This window comes from Anastrepha ludens, chromosome 6 (genome assembly GCF_028408465.1).
Source record: "Anastrepha ludens isolate Willacy chromosome 6, idAnaLude1.1, whole genome shotgun sequence".
Lineage (NCBI taxonomy): Eukaryota > Metazoa > Arthropoda > Insecta > Diptera > Tephritidae > Anastrepha > Anastrepha ludens.
The window spans coordinates 124494925-124519422 of NC_071502.1; the positions used below are offsets into that span (position 1 = coordinate 124494925).

A 24498-nucleotide genomic window follows, 5' to 3' on the forward strand; every position below is an offset into this window, starting at 1 on the left:
GCGCCACCATTTTGCTATTCTGAGGCCCTAAGCAAAATATATATATATTCTGCTATTCTTAATTTGAATTTAAAAAATAGGCACGAGCTTGCATGAGCTGTATGGATATATAAAGAAATTATATTTCATATTTCTGCTTACCTTGAATTTCGTCCAGCTTTTCCAGGCAATGAGGTTGGCACTGAACAATTATATTAGTAAGAAACAATCAGCTCCCATCCAGTAATCAACTCCAATCCTTTAATGTATTCCTTGTAAGTCACACTGCAAAAAATACAAAAAATTGAAACTTCGGACAAAAGAAGAAGAACAAATGGATTTGGAAAAAAAATAAAATTCAGAACGAACTCCATTGTATTGATAAACCGAATTTCGAAACCCCAATTTGTTGTTTTCGCCCAGCAGTAGCGTGAGCCTTCTCCAATCTACATGACTTGTACGCATATCTTTCCTACAATCGACGTTCACTTATTTTTCAAGTTCGTTACAACTACAAATGCAGTAAAGCTTACTTCCAAATGAAACAGCTTTGGAAGTTCACCAACGCTTACACTATATTCTACACAAGCTAACAGGAAAGCAGAAAAATCTGCAAGGGGTGCAGTGATTCTAAACACAATTAAGCTCAGCTGCTGAAAAATAAAATGCAAAAGCAGAAAGCACAAAGCTAAAAAAGTAACAGCTCAGAGGTATTTCACTGCAATTCAAGCGAAATAAGGCTATTAGGCAGATAAACAGAGCTAAGTGGCAAGGAAAACGCCCCCTTTGTCCAAGTTTACAACTTTGTACGCTACATTACTACAAATCTTAAATCGCCACAAGTTTTTAAAAATACATTATTTCCAAAAACTAGGAAAAAAACATACGTGCTGCTCCAACAACAAACAAACAATAGAATAGAGTGAAAGAAATGTTCAACGGTACAGACAAAGAGCCAAGCCAACAGGCCGAGTAGCAACCTGTTGCCAGATTTAGGGTCGATTTTAAAAATAACAGAGCCACAATTTACAAACAACAGCAATAAAACGCTGTAGGAGAGCAGTAGTGGAGCTGCGCAAAAATCACAGCAGCACATCAACAGTTGCCAAAATGCTCGCATTTTACGAGCAAATCACCCAGCACGCCAGTGTTTCTTTACGAGTACAATTTTATAACCTCCCTACGCACACCGCTGCCAACCGTCTAACGTTGTATTTTACTTTATCTTTACGTGCCTCCCAAGTGATAAATAAAAAGGAATTTTATATAGGAAAAAAGCAACAATCATAAACACTAAGTAAAACAGCAGAGCTTTGCTTGTGCAGGGGAAAAGGAAGAGTCGCATGACTCTGACTGTGTGAATAAACAACAAAGAAATCAATGAAGAAAAGCGAAATGTTGGTGCCTGTATTGGGAGGGCAGATAGAGTAAAAAGCAGTATTAGAAATATGAAGAAGAAAAAGAGAGCGGTACTAAGGGAGAGTAGTAGAGTGTTAGAGGGGAGCAAGAGGGCTGCGTGCGTATTCATGTGGCAGTTTGTGAGAAAAATATAAAAACTTTTCACATTTTACACACAAAACCTCAATAAACACACACATATGTACTCGTGTATGCGCACATGCAAAGGTATTCATTCACTTTTACTTGAAGCCAACTCCACAGCTACTTCTAACATTACAGCTACTCCAACAGCAGTTTAGTGTTCGTACTAAGAGTCACTTCCTCCTCTGCTACCCGCCTTTGAGCGTGTGTTTGTGCATTTACTTGTATGCCTGCTATGTAGTGAGTGAGTGGCGCTTCAAAGTGTCTGGCAAGTGTCTACAATTTTCTTTCTTGTGGGTGATTTCACCCTCACCACAAACTTCACGCCGCTATCGTCAACCAACCTGACCCCGGCCTAGCATTGCACACTTGACTTATCTGGGCTTTCCTGGAACGTGTATGTATGTACATACGTACGAATATTTTTGTGCATGTGCTTGTGAATGTGGTTACAAAAGCGTTTATTTTTTATTTGTTATTTCTGCTTTTGCTGAGACTAGTCAAAGGTGGCGCCAGGGCAGTGCTTAGATTGAGGTCGTGCCTGTCGTGTGTCATACAGCATATTTTTGCAAGCAAATTAAAAATATTGGAGATAAGTTTTAAGGGATTTTCATACAACATATAAAGAGAAAAAAGAGGAAAGACGTTGGTCAGATTAGCCTACAAAATATCCATTTTAAATTTCTCAATAATCACTTTACACATGAACGAATGGTCTTTGGAACGATTGATGTGGCACCGAAAGCGTCCACGGTCGGAGTGACAAATGTATGTATGAATGTGCTTTACTCATTCTCGTTCGTCCACTCTTACAAAAATGCTTTCGTCAGCCTTTGCTTTGATATGAACAGCTGCTTTTGTTCGTCGCCACTCACTTATGAATGAGCAACTTTTTCAACGAAAAAAATTCATATTTCGTGATATATGTAGAATGATGCTGTAAGCGTGTTTATCTTGTAGATTTCTATTCCATATTTCTATTATATATTCCAAAAAACTAAAATATCGCGAAACCTGTCTGAAAGACTTGATATTTTTTTATTTTAGGAAAAGTAAAATTTTCTTTATTAATTTTTTATACAGCATAAAAGAAAAGGCCATGATTTCTGTGTACATATTTCACACAACATTTGCATTTGTTTTTATTACAAGTCACTTCTGGCAATTTGCAATACGGACTCGCATAGTTGTCCACTAAGTCAATAAATTTTTCCTTACTCATTTCGAATTTTTATATTTTTTGAAATATCAAACAAATATCCAGGGTTATGGTTATGGCTACATGATACCACTTAACGGGCCATGAGAAATCCAATGGATCAATTATTTCTGAATACTTTGCAAAGGAAATAGTAAGTTGTTTGTCTTTTATTTATTTAGTTTCCATTGCTTTAAGACCTTACTTCCTTACCGGAACCTTTATCTCTCAGGAGCCTTAGATCATCTCAGTGCTGCATATACTCCTTGTGAGAATCAACTACTCTTCACAGTCTGTAAGAAATGCTGTATTTCTAAATTATTATCAATTAAAAATATTTCTATAGTAATTTTATATACATAGACCCTTTTCCTCGAAGCAGATGCTAGCTGGCAGCCACGCATCTGCTTATCAGATTATTCAATCTCTGGTGAATCCATAAAACGAATACATTGTCAATCAATGTATCATCAGGACCACAAAAGGCCATGAGGTCGAAGTGCGAACCTCCGATAAATTTAAATATAATCCAATTATCGGAAGTCGCCTTCTTGCATTAGCCCCCTCTAAATCGGTTGCTTGGCTACTACTAAGAGGATAAATGACCGAAATTGCTCGGAAATTATAAGTCAGTTATTTCAACCGCCATAGCTGAATAGGTTGCTGCGTGACTACCATTCCGAACTTGGAGCACGTTGGTTCGAATCTCTGTGAAGCACCAAAAGGAAGAAAACGTGTTTTCTAATAGCGGTCGCCCCTCGCCATGCAATGGCAAACCTCCGAGTGTATTTCTGTAATGAAAAATCTCCTCATAAATAATATTTGCCGTTCGGGGTCGGCTTAAAACTGTCAGTCCCTCCATTTGTGAAACGACATCGAGACGCACGCCAATTATATACATGTATATTTTTCCTTCAAAAAAAGGTAAATGTTTTTAAATTCTAGTTAGTTTCTTTGGCAAGTAAGGCTCTATAATGAAATACCGAACGTCCACTTAGTCTCTCAGCACTCAACATGCCGTTCGCCCCCTCCTTCACTTTCAAGAATTTCTAAATATGAGACGAACTACTGCCTTTTTCATTTTCTTTTTTTCCTGATTTTTCCCCACAGTTGATGTCGTCTGACTGCTGTTTTTCGCACGCTCGGCGTCAACTTCTCGTACCACATACACACGGCAAAGAGAAAAATCACAGCAAAGGCAACAACAACATTTAAATAGTATTCTACTGTGCCAACAAAGAGCAACAAGTCGCTCTGGAGTCGCAAAATTGGCTAAAAAGTCACAACAACAAAATGTTGGCAAATTTTCGGTTATTGGTTGGTTTTTATTGTTTTTTCACTTCTCTTGGCGATAATGATGCCGACGAAGGCGTTGATGGCTGCGATGATGTTGTCTTCTTTGGTGGCGTTATTGGTGTTAGTACGAACAACAACAGCTGCCAACAGTTGTCCAACAACATAATGAAATAAAAAGCGATTCACGCGCAACTGAAAACTACATCCGGCTACAGCATGAAGAAATGCTGGATACGTTGAATGCGCTGAAGTAGTCCGGACACAAGGAAGCAGTAACGAAGAAAAGGAAGTGCGCGTACGAAGCAGCAGAAAGTTTGCGCGCGTTGTGGCTAACCAACGGATGGCAAAACGTAACGGCTGTGATGACGAGGTTTCTTATTATTATTGTTTCTGTATTTTTGTTTTTGCTGTTTCTGTTGCAGTTGCTTTTATTGTCGCTGCTGTCGGTGCAGTTACTGATGTTGATGAGTTGGTCGACGGCGTTGTTATCGCGCGGGTGCCGGTGCGGCGTGACGCTTTGCACGATTCACGTTTTTATTGTTTTTATGAGCGCGTCTCGGATACGCCGGCATTTTTCTCCCCTTTGTTTTCTTCTGTTATACTTATTTCTGTTATTTTGTTATTTTGTTATTTGTTTTTATTTTTCTCATTTTTTGTAGTGCTTTGCTTTTGCCTCTTCAATTTGCTGTGCTGCTGTTACATTGCTGCTGCTTGCAGCGCAGCGTCGCACGGGTGTAGTTCACAAACAGTAAAAACAATATAGCGTGAATTTTGCCAAAGCGTTCAAAAAAATAAGAAGTAAAAAATAAAAAATAATAGCAACAGTGACTGCGACAGCAATTCCAACACCAACAGCTGCTACTGAAAAGCGATTCACGCTTTGCTGCGTTTGTTCTCCTGCAACTTTGCTGTGCAGTTGCGTGTTTTTTATTCCATGCTACTGCTGTTTTTATTATTGCGCTGTATTTTGTGTTTGTTGATACAAATCACACTGGGACTGACTTGACAAACCTCTGTGTTTTTGCCTTTTACGGCTTTCATTCATAAAACTCGTCGGCAACAGCAAACGAAAAGCGAAGAGTGAAATATGCGCATGTGTGCATTACACATATGTACATATATGATGCGTGTATGCATTGAAGAAAAAATATAAGCAACTATGCTTACAAATTTACAAATAATATGACGTTTCTCAAATGAAAATAATTCCCAACCAATTTAGCCAGAAGAGAGATAAACTTTGGGAAACGAAAGCTGCCTTATGTTGCAAAGATCCAGCTTTGTCACAGTGAAGTAAAGTTTGCAGAAAACCTACGTTTTTGTCTTTTATGTACTTGCGTCACCAGCCATATGAGAACTGTCGTTTATTTTTTCGAACTTCTAGGTTAGGTTTTGTTAGATGGGCTGCTCTTCAAAACAGTTCACTCGGTGTGCATAGAGACTCACTGTGGTATCCAGCAGAAAATTTTGCACATAGTTATCCTACATGTCTTTAAACTATTACAAAGTTTCAACAATTTGGGTGGGCTCTTCCAAAGGGACTCTGCCACACATCTCAGTTCACCGAAGTACCAACTCTTCAAAAATCCGAAGCGTGTTCTCCGAAGTGTACAGGTAGTGCTGAATGGATTTTACCTCTTTCTCTTACTAAGCTAATGAGAGGGTTCCAACCTTGCCAGTTATATGACTGTACTATGGTCCATTAGCATTTATGTGAAACTCCACAAATGTGTGTTTGGCAGCAAAAAACAAATCGTAACTTACGGAAGTAGGAAAGTAATTTCTTGGAGGAAAACTTCCGTTTTAAATATATCTTTGAATAGTTGGCAAAAGTTCGTGAAAACTGAAGATTGAGTGAGGTTAGTCAGACACGAAAGGTGGTCAGAATGATAAGAGATTTTGCTAAAATGTGCTCAAAGATAATAAATTTGTACATTCTATGGGGACTGTAAGGTAGCACAATTCGTGTTAAATACGCCATATCTTGTTGACAGTCAGGTAGTACTAAACTGTATGGCATCTAAAGAAAGGAAACCAAGAAGAAACTTATAATCTGATTTGACGAAATTTATAATTATGGGAAGACCATCAGACTTCCAGACCATTTGATTTTATCAAACTCACCGATAAAAGAATGGAGTCACCATGCCATAACACCTAGTTCGGCTGCTTAAAAGGTTTTGAGCCCGGGCGTTTTTCTGTAAAAACCAAAACGCCGAGGTGGTGACTGGCATCCAGAACATATTTAAATTATAGAGGGAACGCTTCTCGAACTTTCTGAACATATCACAGAGAACGTGAATATCCCGATGAACAGAAACCCATAGTTGGCATATTTTTAAATATTTCAATGAATAATTGGCAAAAAACAGCTTCGAGATAAAAAGTTGCAAAGATTTGCTATTAAATTGCATAGTCTTGCAAACCTCCAATACAAAGCATTTAAATTCAGGAAACGCCTCTTAATAAATAAATTGCAATAATTAAAACATTTCCACACGTACAGGTACTTATCAATTCAGCAGCTACAATAGCCGAAAAAAATCTCATTTCCGCTATTAACACGCCCCTCTTCGTGGGCTCTAAAGAATTAAGTGTTAAATGAAGAAAATCTAAAGCACTTAATTCACGCCCGCTTGCAGGTGTTGAAAGCCATAAGAGCCACAGAAAAAACCACTGAAAGCAAGCGGGGCGGAAAAAAATCCAAAAGCAAGCACTGCAAATGAGAAAACCCCCATTGAATGCCCACAAAATGACCCGCAGAAAAAAATGTGCATACAAAAAATGCGAGTGGATGAGTGTGGAAAAAATGAGATATTAACACATACACATAAGTGTATAAAAGGACATGTGTATATCCTCGTGTTCAGCAAGGATAACAAGCAGGCAGCGGCGCAATGAGTGGCCAGCATGGAAGACAACAACCCAAAGTGCAACCAAATGCAAAAACCACAAAAAATTAATGTTGAAAAGACCCTTTTTGTGGGCCAAGCAAGTAAATACAAGAAAGAACCAAAGCAGGAGAAACTGAGGTGGAGAATAGAGCGTCTATAAGCAGGGTTAAGCAGTGCAATGTAAACCCTCTTCGGTTGTTGAGTGTTGAAAAAATGCCAAATAATGTTAATTACCCTTTGTAATGTTTGAAAACCTATCCACCAACACCACCCCAATAAAATACCAAACAAATCCACAAAAAAAGCAAAGAAGTCGAATGTTCGGTGAGTCCGTAAGTGCCCGCATTGGCACACGAAAATGTTTTTTTTTTGCAATTAAAAATTATTATTATAATGTCAACACGCTTTTTTTGTTGACTGATTTTCGGATTTGTGTACCCTTGGCTTGGCTTGTTTTTAGCGGATAAGCAGTTGTAGCATTAAAAGCTTCAGCCAGAAAAAACCAAAATTTAAATCAAAAGGCACAAATCCAACGTAACCGGAAAAGTCAAACAAAAGCCAAAATTAAAAAATAACAAAACCTTTTTTAAGCGCAAAAGACAAATTAAAAAAATAACAGGACTGAGTAACCAAAATAAATGTGACCTTCAAACAAGCGTCGTGCAGTTAGCAAAAACAATCCAAAAATTGCTAAAGTCAAGCGTGAAAAGGGCAAGATTTGTGTAAGAAATCTGCGTCGTGCGCGTGGCATGTAGCTCGCTTGACCTGTCGCCGGCACTGCGCTGCATGTTGCTTGCCGTCGGCACTTCTTTTAATCGCCCAATCACTGCCCAACTCATTCCGAGTGCGGCGCCAATATACCTCAATCTCGTTTTATTTTGACAAATTTAGAAACTCCCGTCCCCTTCCCTTCTACTCTGCTTGCTTTTGGGGTAGTTTGGGGCCAGCGCTCACGTTCTTCTGCACTTCATACATATCTGGTGGTTGCACGTTGGCTCTTAGGGGTTGCTGCTTTCTTTACATTCTTCCGCCCTTAACGCGTGCCACTACCAGGCGTTTAGAAGTGTCATGTAGCACATTTTTACGGTATTTTGAGACCTTTATGGTGTTTAGTGTCATGCCATTCTATTGTTGGAGCATTGTTTGTGAAAGGAATGTGGCCATGAGTGTGGGTGTTATAGGTGGTTAGGGGCTGCTGCTATGAGAGTTTCTTTTATTTTCCTTGTGGGTTAACAATTCATACATTGTGTCACAATTCATGCTTCAAATTCTTTTGTTGCAAGGTGCACTGGGGTGGTTGAGATAATACAGAGCATATGAATTGATTTGTTTGCTGAAAGGTGGGTTGAAATCAGAAGTGGTAGGAAGTGTACTGAGTGTATGTTATGCAACAACAACTATTTCGTCAATCGAAATTCCGCTACTCATTTTGGCTGAAGAAGAATGAAGAGTAGAAGACATTTTAGGTTTTGGATTTGAATTATATTGGATTTGAGCAGATCAAGAGATCAGAAATCAGACTTGGCTGTGCGCTAGGTTAGGTTAGGTTAGCCTGGTTGGCAATAAGCCACGCATAGACATTTTGGTCCCTAGCGATACCAGATGGAGACCTGAAAGTAGACATCATGTAGGACGTCAGCGCTTTGGCGAATCTAATCAGAGCTGGGAGATCCGCCTTTGAGATGTCTTCCAGACCCTCAAACAATGCGGCTCCCAGGCATTTTAAACGCGTTTTTAATAATGCCGGACAGATGCACAGAATGTGTTCTAAAGTTTCCTCATCATCCTCTCTGCATTTCCTGCATTTGTCCGTGTTAGCAATCCCTAGATAATGACCTGTTAGCATTCCCATAATACTCGTAGTTCTGCAGTAATTTCGCGAGAGCATAAGTACGAATTGAGTTAGCTTTTTGTCGTTAGTTCTACACATGACTTTTGCTGTTTTGCATGTGGTCAGATTAGTCCACTTAGCTTCCCCTCGCTCTGTCATGTAGTCACCCATTGCATTTAGCGATTTTGGTATGTCGTTCTCTTGTTCAAATGGCAGCCTAACAGCACTTTTTGCTATCTCATCTACTATTTTCGTGACCAGGTACCCAATAGATGAGCAGCCTACTGCTTGTGGTTGGCTTTTCAATGGCCTCCCTGCTCCGTTGAACATTTTTGGACTTAACACAATGTGAGCTTATTGCTTTCACTGCTTGACTGTCTACGTAGATATTAATTGTTGAGTTCTTCCTTGTTCTTGTGTAGGCTAGCTCCGCGGCTTTTCCCACAGCAAAAACTTACTACTCCTTATTTTGAGCAGTAAATGTCCGCTCCCGCTCCGTCTAAAGTTTTAGAGCCGTCTATATAGATGTGAAAAGTTCTATGGCCAGGCTTCATGCCTTTGTGCCATCCCTCCTCTTCAATTGTAGTCCGAAACCTTCTCTCGCAATTAAAGTACGGAGTCATGTAGTCTGTGCAACCTGAGCTCCACTTTCCTATTGAGCTGTGTCCGAAGGTTCTGCAGGTGAATACTTCAGCAGCCACTAACCTCCTCGCGGATTTCGCTGCCCGGTTCTCCGCCATAAGGTCAATAGGTGTCATGCTGAATATCATTTCCATCGCCGCCGTTGGAGTGGTTTTCATCGCTCCTGTTATGCACACAGCAGCGAGTCGCTAAATCTTTTCCAGTGGCATTAAGTATGTCAGTTTACTTGTCGCAGTCCACCATACTAAGGCCTCATACAGCAATATCGGTCTAACTACTGCCGTGTAGAACCAATGCATCAGAGAGGGTGATAGACCCAAGTAACGCCCAGCATCCTTTTACCAGCGTACAACACGCATTACTGGCCTTTTTCACCCTTTCCTCAACATTGTGCTTCCATTGTGCTTTCATTGTGCACTAGGATAGCCCAAAAAATATTTTTTTGGTTTTGATGCAACCTCCTAAGTTTGTTTCATTGCCGAAAAAAGCATATTTTTAATTCATGTTTTTAATATTTATCCGTTCCACCGCCTTAGTCGAAGTTGCTCTTAATCTCTACTGTCATCACCACCTGGTCACCACTCCCTGGTCAAAGTGATGCCTTTGGGATTTTTACTGAAGATAAACTACAATGGAGGAACCTAGAATTATTCGTGGAGAGCACCGACCGACGGATATACATCCCAACATTTTCTTGCAAGTTCTGGTTGAGACCAATTTTTGTCTAAGAGGCAAACATCTGTGGCCATGAAGTCGTTTCAATAAGGTTAATGACGGCAACATATTTTGAACGCTGGGATTTTTGGCCGCATCTTTGTTCGATGAAAGACGCAAACTTTGGCTTTGGAAATCTTTCCTTCCATCAAGAAAGCAATTGCGAAAAGCGCTGCATTCCTAGTGAGCGTGAAGCCTAATTGGTTTCAATGCAGCCTTGGTCATTCCAAACTCGAATGCAGATTTCTCTTCATTCCCTGGCTAGGTAAGCGAACCGAAAGGTAGAGAGTATCTAGCAGTATAAGGCGCATTAATCTCTGTTTACCACCCAATCGTGAATTACATCTAACGAGCATGACCATCTTATTTCGCTTTAAAATGTGAGGTCACAAGTTAACCACCCATTCGCCGTTATAATCACCACTTAGCGCAGATAATTGCAACGACTAATAAAATTTTGCATAGCTATGCGTGTGTGAGCATTTTATTTACACACATACACATACATACTGCACATCAAAGCAAATAATTATTTTATTACTTAATACCAAGTAGAAAACTTTCTACACAGAAGTGCTGCTTCGCAAATCTCTTTCATCTACTCCACACACACGACCATAAGAGGACGCACACGCTTTGGCTATTGCAAACTCTAAAGTTATTTTATAAAGCTTTTTTTTATTTTTTTCTTGTTGTTAGTTAATTAGGTTAATTGCAACTGCTGCACCCGTTACCAAGCAAGGCAAAAACTAATTTGAGATAAATATAAAATCACAGCGAATTTTTAGGAATTTAGACAAACGACTATTTATATGCGGATGTGTGTGTGCGTGTGCGAATGGAGTTTACATGTCATAAAAACACGAGCCTGTGTATTGGAAATGGCCACATAATAGAGTATTTAAGTAAGGCACTGCCAAGTTGCTGGTGTCTCGGGGGGAAGCGTGTCACAGCATTTGATGTGGACTTAAGCAGCATGTCACGCGCATTAATAAAAAGCATCGCAATTACATTTTACCACTGCGTGTATTTGTGTGCGCGTTTGTGCGAACACCACCAAACGATCAGCTGCAAAACTAAGTTCATTTCATTTCGAAAATGCGCATAATTACGCATTTTTATGACCGCCTTACTTAAGTAGCTGGACCGCCACACTCTTCGCTGCCCCTCCCAAAATAAATTCACAAATATGCAACGGCATAAATTGCAGTGAATCGGTCGTTTTTTTTATAAGTAGTAGTAGTTGTTGTTGTTTTAGTTGTTGTAACGCTGCTTTAATGTTTTTTAAGCTGTAGCTGTAATTGCCACTACACATTGGGGACGCTGACGTAGTTTGGTTTAATGCGTTCATCACTCCCTTGCCATTCGATACCAAATATTTAATTTAAATTTAATAACGATTTTATTAGCATTAGCTGCCTTTTCTTTTTGTTAAGCAGAATTCCAATATGACAACCTAATGAGTTTTTGTGTTTCTTAATTCTGCAAGTTCAGGGTTACTGCAGAAAAATAAAATGAGAAGCATAAAATCGATGAAAAATCGGTTAGAATCTTAGATGAGAAGACTTCATTTTTACTTCTTTCTCCTGCTCTCAAGCTGTCTGAGTTCAAGCCAGTTGCGCTTAATATTCTTCTCGCTTTCTAAGTAGGCAACCAGTTTTGTTTCTCATTTCATTCGTCCACCACATCTATGCAGTTCGCAAAGGGCTTATGAAAAGGTAAACAAAGTAAAAATCGATGAAGTTTTATCGAACCACTTTGTTGCTACTTGAGGTGTTTCTCAAGGCAGTATCTTAGGGTCACTTTTTTTTGTCATACTCGTAAATAACATAAGCATATGTTTTTTTCTTTCGTATTTCTTGTGCTTCATGGATGATTTAAAAATTCTCTCATCTGTTAAGGACTCAATGGATGGTAAGAAGCTTAAACCCGTCTTGACCAATATCAATTGATGGTGCATGAGGTCACATCTGTCTGTGAATATTAAAAAATGTTTTCATTTAACATTTTCGACGCGTCAGTACGTTTTCACAGCATCCTACACCATTTCTAAAAATGTACTGCAAAGAGTTATAGAGTTTAAGGATCTTGAATTTTTATTCGATACGGAATTTCCTTCCAACGGTCGCATTAATTGGATTCCTTCAAAACCGTGCTGGGTTCAGCGTTTCATTCGTCGCAATACATCCGAATTTTCCGATCCCTATAAACTGCTGTTTACGGTTCTCCTTTGCTCTTAGAGAACGCAGTTATCATTTAGAGACCTTACGACCACATTTCGAAACATATTTTTTTCGAATTCTCGGCTAAAGCTAATTAGTCTAACATTTCTAGAAAAGAAAAGGATAGTCTTTGTTCTAGATATTTGTTTTATTTAGCATACAAAATTATTTTACAAAAAAAATAAATTTCACCTAATGAAATATTTTCAACCAATATATCTGAAAAATTGTCAAATAAGTTGGAGTTTTTGAGACTTGTGGGATATCTTAAGAAAAATGTACAAATTAAATTTTCTGAAATATTTCTTAACTTTTTTTGAAATTTAGGTTTTTTTTTTAGAGCTAAGCTTAAATGCAGAACGTAACTTCATTTGAATAGTTTCTTCAGCTGGCCCTACAATCAGTAGCTGATGCTGCCAAGAGAATTTTCTAAAGTGATATTAATGTTTCCAGGCTTTATCTCACGAATGGCTCTGACGATTTTTGTCTTAAGCCACACTAAGATCACTGTTGCGATAGGAAAAAACATTTATGCGGATTTTTTTAGATTATCGTATGAACAAATTTAAATTCGCCTTTATTGGTTTTATCATAAGCTGGAAAATAGCTCTTTTATTTTTAATTAATATAATAAAAAAGAAAATGGGGACTGTGCAGCCATTCTCCTACAAACCCTCCTTTAAGGGAGCTAAGTCAATTGCACCTGTAATTTGTAATCGCTGGTAATTAAAAAAAAAACATTTGGTAAGCTATAGTAGAATATACTTTATAATTTTATGTGTGTTATTTTTTAGGTACTACTGTTTTTTCTTAGCCAAAATCGATTAAGCTGGTATCGCGCCGTCTATGAAAAGAAGTTCATTTTCTAAGCAAAAATGGATTTTTAGAATAGAAATTTTAACAGTGACCTTAGTCCTCAGAGATCTGAATCATTACAAGCATATGGCGCGGTGTTCGACATAAAAAAAAGTATAGTAACCTCTTAGTGCAGCTCCGGGTGGACTTGGTAGATACCGTCAAGACGGCTGATAACGCAATAACCGAACAAAGCGTCCAAAAGATCGATTGCCTGGTGGATAGCATAACATGGTGCCCCATTCCCGAAAAACCAATGCTGGCTTAAGCTCATTTCGGCAACTTTAGCTCGCAAAACTTCAATAATTATGACTCCGTAACGGAAATTACGTTACCGTAATATTATCGAAAAAAGTGGACTGACGTCTTAACACTCAAATGCAGGCTCTCCGATAAGTGAATGCGAAAGAAGAATACCGTGGCGACATTTGAGACAGCATTTTTCAGCATAATGAAGTAAAGCTATCATTTTCGAACGTCAATGAAACTTATTCTACTTTTTTGAGCGAAGAATATTTCCAAGTCAAAAATAATCATCAACAATGTCACATTCCATCAAATGTGAGACCACTGAATGCTGAAAGACCGCGGTCAGTAATATTTTTTCTCATATTTTGGCAACTAATTCACTTAGCAATAATTCACACATTAAATATAATAGATCAATGCCTGCCGATGTCTAAATGAATGGCATTTCCTACCCCAATCCGCTTTCTGAACTAATCAAAATGCCAAACACGACTCCAAAGAGTTTTTCCGCTCAAAAATGTCGTTTGAAATAATTAACAAGCTTATTAAGTGTTTTAATTAGTTGAAGACGGATCTCGTCGGCGAGCGAGCGAGCATGTCTGAGTTAAGCAGTCCCGCACGCTACACAAATGGCAACTCACTAATGCATTCCATCACAACGAGCGGGCACGCGCACACACACACATACCCATATGCGCGCTCTCCAAAGTGCGATGCCAGGCGATGGCTGGATAAAGATCTATTAGATACTTGGATGCCCGACATCGTTCATCATTATTGTCGCTAGCCGCTCGCGTATTTCGCTGCTGCCTGCTACTGTCGTCGGCTTGCTTTGCCTTCATTAAATAAATGCGACCCTGTCGCGCTTTCCTCACTCCTCCAATGCATATTATTCCATTTCTAATTCTAATTCCGATTCTAATGTTAATTACAATTCCAATTCATTTTCGCCGCATTTAATTGTCAGCTTGTTCGGTGCTGCTTAATGATTTCGTAATGATAAATTGCTGTCATATTCACGCTCGCACTCGCTTTCAAGCCGCTCAGTATTTGTTGGTATACTTTTTTTTCTTTGTTTTTTTTTTAATCGCATGCTCAAAAATATTTAACGAAAACGAAATGAAAGTTTAACGCAAAAACGCGATCATTTTCAGCGCACATACCTACATACATATGCAGCAACTGACACGCATGGGTAGGAACGACGCCGGCGTCAGCCGTGTCGCATTAATGTGCATCGTTTCAATTAAAAGCAACAACAAGAAGAGCAACAAACATAAAAATGTCACAAGTATGCATACATGAACTCGGAATCGAGTACGTGAATGGTGCCTGTATGTGTGCACGTATGTATGTACGCTTCGTTATTCATTTGGGTTCAGTTAAGTGGATTAAATGCCTTCGGCGCTCTCTTCGCTTCAACTATTCCGCGGGGATTTGACAGTCAACGCGTCCGACGCCGCTGTTGTCCACCTCCATGCGCTGTGACCGCACAATGCATTCTCGTCAATGGGTTGCCGGCAATGGCCGCCTTGCTGCAGACTTCTTGAAGAACAACAAAAACAACGCTGAAGTTTTTAAGAGGCAGCCGACGAAGTATTAAAAGAATGTCACGGTTCAAGCACTTAGCTTTTGTGTTCCTTTATTTCTGGTATTTTGTTGTTAATTTACTTCACCTTTGTAAGCATTTTTTCGCGCTAAGAGTTCAATGCTGGATTAAGTAGGCAAGGAATTGAGTAATTTAGAGTATATCACTTGTAACTGAAATATCAAAAACCCCTCCCCCATAGGCCTCAATCTACATTTCGTTCCGAAATAGAGTGGTGTTTCGAAAAATCAGAATTCGTCAGTTTCCTGCACTTGAAAACAGTTCAAAGTTCAAGTTCAATATTCACAAATCGGCCAAAAACTTAGATTAAAACAGAATAAGATAAAGTTCAGAAAAGAGTGTATAGAGACTGTGTCCAAAAATACGCCAGATATCATACCCTAATCTTCACTCTCTGATGGGCTGTGTTACATTTGTTTTTTTTTTCCTCGTTGACTCCACTCGGAGCATAGGGCCTCGACAAGACTCTGTCTTGCATTGGTTTCGTTAATCTATTTGCCTTCTGACAGGGTAGGTGATTAGCATGCCACTACCAGTACTAAGTAGTGAGAATGCCCACCTGTCATTGTTTAGGAACAACGCCTTCTTACTGCTTGAAGCGCCATCTGTGTGTCAAATTTTTCTGGCAGAAGGATCACACAGATGGTTGAGGACTTCGCTAAATTTGGTGTGTCTGCGCTACTACCGCGATTGCCCGCTTCCTGGCGCCACTAATGCAATGTGTAACTGTGTCTTTTTCTTTATTGTTTTTTTTTGCTTGTTTTAGTAGCTAAAATTCAAGTAATGCGCTGACTTTTTGTGCGGGAGTAAGGATTGGATAGATAAGGTTGTTGGGGTTACATATTTCTTGAATAAAATTTTTCCACTTAGGCCCAGCCATGACCAGAAATTTGTATAAAAAGTAAATGAGTCGTCTCATCACCTTTCAGATTTACTTGGTATTCTAGCTTAGTTGAAAGCAGCATGCGCTACGAATGCGAAGGTAGTCGGAGTTGTAAACCGCAAAACCACTTTAAATCAACGTCTCTCTTACTATGGCGTACAGATTTTCTCACTTAAGGTGCCTTAAGGCTAGCTGCTACTTATCTGAGATTAAACGTTGAAGGTCTGATATTAAACACATTTTTAGAAGTAAATGTGAACCACCTAAGACCACAAAATGTGTCCAATCCCAGAGCAAGAGTTGCTGAAACTCCTCTTATAAACTCCACTGATAACCTCATCTGCGAACCCGCGAAAACTGCACTACTGCATATTTTGCTACGAGCTTCTGAAAAATCGGTTAATGCACTCTTCAGAAGTTCAAACGTAAACCTCCATTTGTAGCGAGGATTGATGTCGAGAATGCGGAAATTATTGTGAATGTCAGGTATTTTGAACGGTTTATGCAGATACAAATTGAAATTGATGATGAATCGACTTAACCAATGTTTATTCATCTTTTAAACTGGCTTGCACTGTTGGAGCATTGGGAAGAAAGCGCCTCGAGTATTTAGAGCTCACTTCATAGAAAATCTGTAAATTTTCAGTAGCTTCTCTTCTGAAAAGTAAACTAGAAACATCAAAACGTGATTCTTTAAAGAACTGAAACTGGTTTTAATTCCCTAGATATCTAAGCTAACAACAACTAAAACCGAAACTTGCGGACTCGAGTTACAATTTTACAACCAAATATTTGCTAAATTATACTTTTGCCGAATTCTTTCAATGGATTTCCGATATTCATATTTAATATCATCAACCCAAATATCGGGTGTTTTTAGATCCATGAGAACTATCGATATCCATAACTATGGTTTGACAACTGAGAATGGCAAACTGTGTGAACATTTCTGTTCAGTAAGGTTTGGCAAGTCATCATGAATCGTTTAATGCCAGAAGAATGTTTCCAAACTGTGGAAATTTACTTTGAAAAAAATCTCTTCCCGAAGTTCATAGAGCACTGGTGACATCATCGGTCTTTATTTCATTCGATGTGAGGAAGGAGCCGACCTTACGGTGAATTGCAAGCGCTATCGAGCCAAATTGTTTCCAAAAATGAATCAACTAAACATCGACGAATATCGACCCGTTACCTACAAATGTTTTACCCAGGTAGTTGCTGGCCAAACGAAACGGTAAACAACAAACTCCATGTCTTGTTTCATTTTGGACGCGAAAGAGTGCAGTTAAAGTTGATTTCAAACATCATAGCAATTGCCAGAAGTGGCCAACAATGGGTTAATTGACGTGAAATCGTTCTAAAAAAAATGCAAACACCCACACGGCAAAAATAATTTGGCATCAAATTTAATTTTTATTTTTAATTAGCAGTTAAACAATTTCAGTACTACTTTTATTGTTGTTGTACCCTATTTAAGTGCCGGCTCGTGTAGACATCAATGTAAGCACATCCATATGAATGTAGGCATGCATGTGGCTTTACATTTCATGATCATTCTCCAAATTAACCAACGCAGGCAATAATAAGTAGCGGATTATAAGTGAAAAACAAAAACAAATAAATGATGGCAATTAAAATTCCACGCATTGTTCGCTTACGCTTACACATTTGCCCTTCTTTCGATTAGTTTTGTGTTTTTGTTGTTGTTTTTGATTCTGCACCCACGCTTTCATAGAAATTTCTTAGTGTGATACGACATCACATCAGCATCGAGTGATCAACAGATGAACTATAGATTGAGTGACCACCTGGTGATTTGCTTTAAATGTCTAATCACACTTTAATTGGCATTTTTTTTTAAATATATCATTTATGAAGATGTCAGCAATCTTTCCGTTTTTTTTGTTTTGCTTTCAAACAGACGTCAATGAAGCGCCGTGACATATGACTTGACTCACAACCGTTATGCTGGTAGTTCAGTTTCAACGGTACTCAAGTTATAATAAATAGGTTGTATTATCTAAGTTTTTATACAAAAACAACAAAGGTTGAGTAATCCTCAGCTGTTTGGATGCTCGTTACTAAATTATTATAAATTACTCTTTGCTTTCAATATTTATGGGTACGATTAACGACACCAACTGGAGTAGTGATTATCACCGGTTACAAGGCGGCATTTCCGTTCATTAATTCTCCTCAGTGATTGCTGACTTATTTAATGCAATAAATTTTTGTAATAGTTTTCACATAACTTACAGCGAGCGAATTGTTTCTTTTTTTATTAAAGGAAAATTTTTCAAACATATTATTGCTTAATACTCGTAAGTACTTAATAAACTGTTAGGGGAGCGTTGTGCAACACTAGAGAGGTTATGTAGGTTATACAGTTTTTTTCTCTCACACTTTTAATGTTTTTCATAATTTTATAACTGATTACAAAGGGGTTCTTTGGGATAGCCAAGGTGCAATCCAGGCCTCAAAACTAGTGGAACAAAGTAGGAATAGCCTTACCACCTTGACGAAAACCTCTTTGAATGCTTTGGCCTATGGAAGGCAAACCGCTTTTTGAAAACCTCGAAGAACTAGCCGGTATAGATGTAAACAACCTTATAAAATGTCTCAATCGCACAGACTGGATGTAGTCGCGAAGGAACAACCCATATAACTTGTTGGTAGCGAGGATGTTGCAACAAAGTGGCGCGAGAGCGCTAATTGGGTTCGTGAGAACCACCACTTCAACCAACCAGCGCAGGAGGGCAAAAAGCATTTGTTTTCCGCTTCAAAGCATAAATTCCGGAGCTAGTCATCGAAAAGAACGAAATTATAATTAAATTGCTATTGTAACTTATATAAAAGTATAAAAAAATCAGAAAAACTGTTCTGGTTTCTTAAAAACAAATTTTGATCAAAAAATAATTTTTTCTTCCATTACTAGTAACAACGCAAAAGAAACCAAAATTTGACAATCAGAACCCAGACTGTAAAATCGTATCGACTTGTCTTATTAATTTACCAAATCGCATCGCTTTTTAATAATTGTTTATAAAAATATAGCTTACACTACAACAAAAACAATTTAACTTAAAGTTTTAAAATTTATACTAAATTAAAGAAAGGACTCAATAGATTTTCATCAAAATTCTGAACTTTTTAATAAGAATTTTTATAAAAATTTTGCAGTTGTATATCCCATTGAATTTTGATTTGACAAACTGCAGGCTTGAAGTGACTAAAAATACCGTTTATTTTTTTAAATTTTTCTTTTTGCTGACCGTGCTAGGCTTTTCCCCCAACATAAAAAAAAATAATAATAATAAAATTCTGCTTTCAAAGTGAACGTCACGCCACAAATAGGAGGAGCTCGACCAAGCACTCAAAAAAAGGTGTAAGATCAATTATATAAACAGTGTACTCTCTCTCTCTCTTAAGCGGAAACCTAAGAGACTGAATAATTTGCCTGCTTTTAAGAGGTGTCCGCTCAAGGAAAAACAATTTAAAACAATACTTTGGGATTTGTGGTATCTACAGAAAACAATGTCCGCTTATGGGAGCTGTCCGTTAGGCAAGAGTACACTGAATAATATATGAACTATATTTTTATAAATAATATAATATAAATAGTTTTGCAAAGGTGTGTATTTGAAAATATTTCTTTGGGGTACGAATTAATAGCAATAATTAGGGCCAGTAGTAACGTTATCGTATCTTATATAGAAGTAGTGCTGAAAAGTTTATAGTTCAATAAAGTAATTATTTTTTAATGTGAAGGCAGCCAGATAGAGTCAAGTATTTTTTTAAGGTATGTACCCGTACATTTAAAATCTGTTTATGTTCTTATACTCGTAGAGCACAATTTTATTATACACACATATTAATTATAAAATATATATATATATATATTCCCGTGACTCTTAGGTGTGACATATACATATATGTATATTCTTCTTTAATAATTTAAATAAAAAGCCGATTCTCGTGCTTTAATATTGCACTGAATTATTTTGAAAACTCCGATGGGAAGTAATGTTATGATCACTTTAAAAAAAAAATCTCCAAAAACGCTCCAATTTCCCCTTCAAAAGCCATACTTTATATTTTTTTATTATGTTCAAAAATTTATGAATTCTAATTTAGAGCTCTCTAAGCCATCAAGCGACGGTTAATCACTTCAATCTACTATAAAAATAAAATAAAATTAGGTTGCATAGTGTGATCAGTTTTTTCTATGTACCCACACTTCTTATTATCTCGCTCTCTTGTTGAAATTTTTCATGTCACACAACCTCAACATTTTTTTTCTTCTCAAAAATATTTAACACCTTTCCTTTTCTCAAGTAAAAAGCAAGTCACGAAAAATGGCTTAGCAATATTTTAAAAATAATTGCATAGAATTTTTTAATTCTCCTTTTACTTGTTATATTTCTCGAAAAATTATATTAATGCGAAAAAATTGCACACAAAATAAAATTAATTTAAAATTATTATTTATTGGCCTCCGTCGACAAATCGCGGCAGCTGTCCAATTCAAATAGTTGACAGCCACAATGGCAAATGAAAACCACAAAAAATGCACAACGCAAATACATATATACAAGTTCATACATAATTACTTATATATATATATGTATGTGTTCACAGTTTAGATTTTATAAGCAACAAGCAAATTAAAATAAAATACAAAAATAAGAAGAATCAAAATTACTTGCAGCGCATTTGCATACATATACTAGTACATACAAACGCACATACAATTGCACCTTGGCAACGTCAATTTCATTATTTCTAGTTTACTTGTGCATACTTGTATGCATGTACATGTATGTATACATGTATGGATTTTTTTATTTGAATTATATGCTTATTATTATAATTTACATTGTGCGCTTGGTTACTTTTTCTACAAGTAAACGACATCAAAATATTTCTATGAATTAGTTTTTTGCCTACTTGGGAGGCAAATGCTGGCACCAAAACGAATGCAAATACAAGCGCAAATGCACAGCGCGCAAGCATTTCAGAAGCACAAAGGCCCTTATGCACTGAACTCTTACACATACAAGCGCACTGCACTTGCACAAAACTCTACAGCATTGGCATTGTTTGACTTTGGAAGTGAAAATCAAATCGACCGGCACAACCTCGCAGTCCGCGCAGTCGGCCGGTGCATTGGCGATTTGTGCGGGCAGCAAGCAGGTGGAAGAGATGCAGTTGTGCACATTGTTATTGCCATCACCCCCAAGTGCCGTCCGACGCAAGCAAGTGGCCAGCGCTGCGCTGGTTGCCGCCTGTTGTCTACCTACACACAAATATGCGAATTTTCGCAGTCAGGCACGTGTGTTTGTACGGTTCCCCTCCTGCTAATCTTTCCGCTGCCAGCGCCTATCCATTTCATTCATTCATTCTTCTATTGGAGTCGATTTAGCGTCGGTGCGGCTGCTGATGCGTTGATACGACAGTTACCGCAAAGCTTTGCACACGTACACATGTATGCGTGTATTATATGTGGTGTACATTTATAGGGTGCTATTAAGTTAGTTGCTGTTTGTGTTGTGTTGTTGTTGCTGAAATATAATTTTTGCCTCCCCAATGCTAATGATGCCCAAACACCAAAATAAATTGTGCCATGGGGTTAAGTGCTTACAATTGCCATTTTTTCGAGGTAATCATATAGCTAAAGGGGTACTCATACTTGTAAATATATACATATATAAGTATTATATATGTGGTTGTGAGGTGTATACAGACCTATCACCCCGCAGAGAAAACTTCAAATAGAGGAAAAATTTCGAGTTCAAAACCAATGCACTTTTGGTAACCAGTAGGGTAATGACTAGATTTTCAACAGTCGGAAGAATACTAAAATAATATAAGATTTATTTATAAAAGTTGTTTGCACTGCCTTTCTTTGAAAATATAATAAATAATATTATACTTTAAAACTATTTCTGAATAATTTATCATAGTGATCGTGTGAAATTTCCGTGCAAAAATAAAAGCTTCTTAATTACTTGGGAAACCTTTATTATTTTTCGACATCGTCTCACTTTTAGGCTTATACAGTTTATGAAACGCTGTTATAGTTTGTAGATACCTTTCGATTAATAGGATTTGTTCAAGTCTGAAAAACAGCCATTAGTTCTTTCATTCATATCCGCGTTTCAATAAAATCTTTTACCCGCCAGCCATTTCTTAAAATTGTGGAACAAATAGTATTTCGAGGGAGCCAAGTTTGGATAATAGAGAGGATGTGAAAGAGTTGGAACCCTATATCTATGAATTATGCGACCACAACAGCTGAGGCGTGAGATGGCTGAAAGTTGATGCGTTTATTTCCAACTAAACATAACCTCGATACGCGTCAGTAGTGCCATCTCTCTGACTTTGAGCTTTTTTATTGGTTTTTGTGTAAAAACTCGAATTTTCTTAATTGATGGAGGATTAAATGAGGTTGCTAATATAGAAGAGTATGCTTGAAGGAGGCTTACCGTCCATAGTACTTGGCTTCCAAATTCACTGGAGATATAAAAAATATTTCTTAATAGTTCTTTAAATTAGATTTTTAAGACAATAAATAAATAAAATGAAATTTTCTCTTACGATTGCCCTCCCAAAGGATATGGAAAACCTTCGAGCGAACTTTGGCATTGGAAACATTTTCTTATAAAGAACTGTGAAACTTTCAAAGAAGGCATAAAAATGCATGCCACTTTATTTCTGGTAGAAGCTCAACTCAAACGCATCTCAAAAGGCTGCCGTTTTACCGATTCAAGCACTACTCCTAAAAATTGGTTATGGCAAACACTTGCCCTTGCTAGAAGCTGAAGCGTGCATAATTCGTTAGCTGCTAGTATAAGGAATTAGCACTTTAAATAATAAAACAGAAATGCAAAATGATTAATTTAATTCATGTAGTTATTTTTATGTGGAAGTTCATTGTGTAGCACTACTGTAATATATATGATTTTGAATTTCAATTGTGCTGATTAATTTCAATCTATCAGTCCAATTTTTAACGACTTTTTCGACATCAGTCCATACCAGTGGCATATGAACATATCCTCGCAGAAAAACATCGAGTGAAGCTAAGTCACATGATCTAGCAGGCCAGCTTTCATTAAGCTTCGCTTTGAAGAAACCATTTGGTTCGCGTGCTATATGGCCTGTAGATGCATGCTGTTAAAACCAAATTTTGCCTAAGTGTTTGAATTTGTTGTTCATGATTCGACAATACCATACCTTCTATGAGTTTAACGTATTGATGTCCAAAGCAAATTTAAGTAATTTCAAAACATTGTTGACGCGAGAGTGTTCCGCGATGAAAAGGTTTCTATATAGAATAAAAATACCTACCTATGACAGCTGACAGCTGCTTTAACCGCATTGCTATGGGAGCATTATGAGTCAGGAAAAAAAATAGAGAAGCTAGAAAGAAAGCAAAAACTAATGAATTCAAACTTAAATCACGTCCTCCTGTTATTGATCAATTGATTTCCCTACAGGGCTCATACGAAACCTCGTTTTTTGCAGCATGGTTTACATGTGATTAGCGCTGATCACTTGCGTTTTTTTATTGCTGTTGGTGCTGCTGCTGTTACCGGGATCATTTGGATTAAAACGTTTCATAATCTTAGGCACTCAACCAGATATCCACCTTCTTCAACCCATCACCCCTCATCTCACCCCAACGTAATCTGTCGCTCATTGCAATGTGACGCTTTGCTGCTGTCATTTCACTTGCAATGATCTATAGCCGTAGTTGTTGCTGTTGCTGACGTCGCTGATGTGATCATTTGCGGCCTGTGTTTACTGCTTTATTACTATTATTTTTTTTGCACTAATGATGTTATGATTATCGTTTTCATTCGCATTGTTGTCAGCTACAAATGCACTTAGTTTCATTTCTAGCAGCCTGTTGTTATTGATGCTGTTGTTAACTGTCATTATTGTTGTCACTTTTTCATCTAATTTTTTATTTTTTATTTTTACTTTTTACTTGCAGCTCTATTGTTAAATGTGTTGCATTATTGTTCATATTATTAAAATGTTTGCAGTTGTGCATTTGTGCGGGAATGATGTAAGCTTTGTGAGGTCGCCCTCGGCTGTGCAGTCAATTGGTTGGTAATCATTAAAATTATGTGGATTTGTTTAGAAAAAACATGTGATATGCATATGAATTGATTTGATTAATTACTTGTGGAATTAAAAAGAAAAAAAATCGCCGGTCATTAAATATTAATTTGCGATTTTCAATTAAACCTACAATTCGTAATCGAGACCTTTGACTAAATAAGTGAGCCTTGCGCAATTGCTGTACAAGTGCACGTGCTACAATTTTCCATACAAAAACAATTTATAACGCGTTGCCATCGAAGTTTCAAAAAATATTAAGATTTGCGCGAGTTGGACCGACTTGAATGCACTTCCAAAAATCTTATTATTTTGAGTTCGTTGACAAAAGTTTTAAGCATTTGTATGCACATCTTTAAAGCCCTTAAACTCTTTTTTTATCTAAGATAATTTTTTGGAAAACATTTTTCATAAATAAAGTTATAAAAAAGTAGATTTTTAGAGATATTTTCAACTC

The 24498-nt window shown here is 37.5% G+C and overlaps 1 protein-coding gene across 1 annotated transcript in view; it reads right to left on the minus strand.

Annotated features, from left to right (window-relative positions):
• The window catches only part of LOC128868292 (uncharacterized), a 92004-nt gene that overhangs the window by 53889 nt on the left and 13617 nt on the right, over positions 1-24498 (minus strand). Inside the window, exon 2 of the mRNA XM_054110199.1 lies at positions 142-264. The gene's annotated coding sequence lies outside the window, so the exon portion shown is untranslated. The remainder of the gene's footprint in view (positions 1-141; positions 265-24498) is intronic.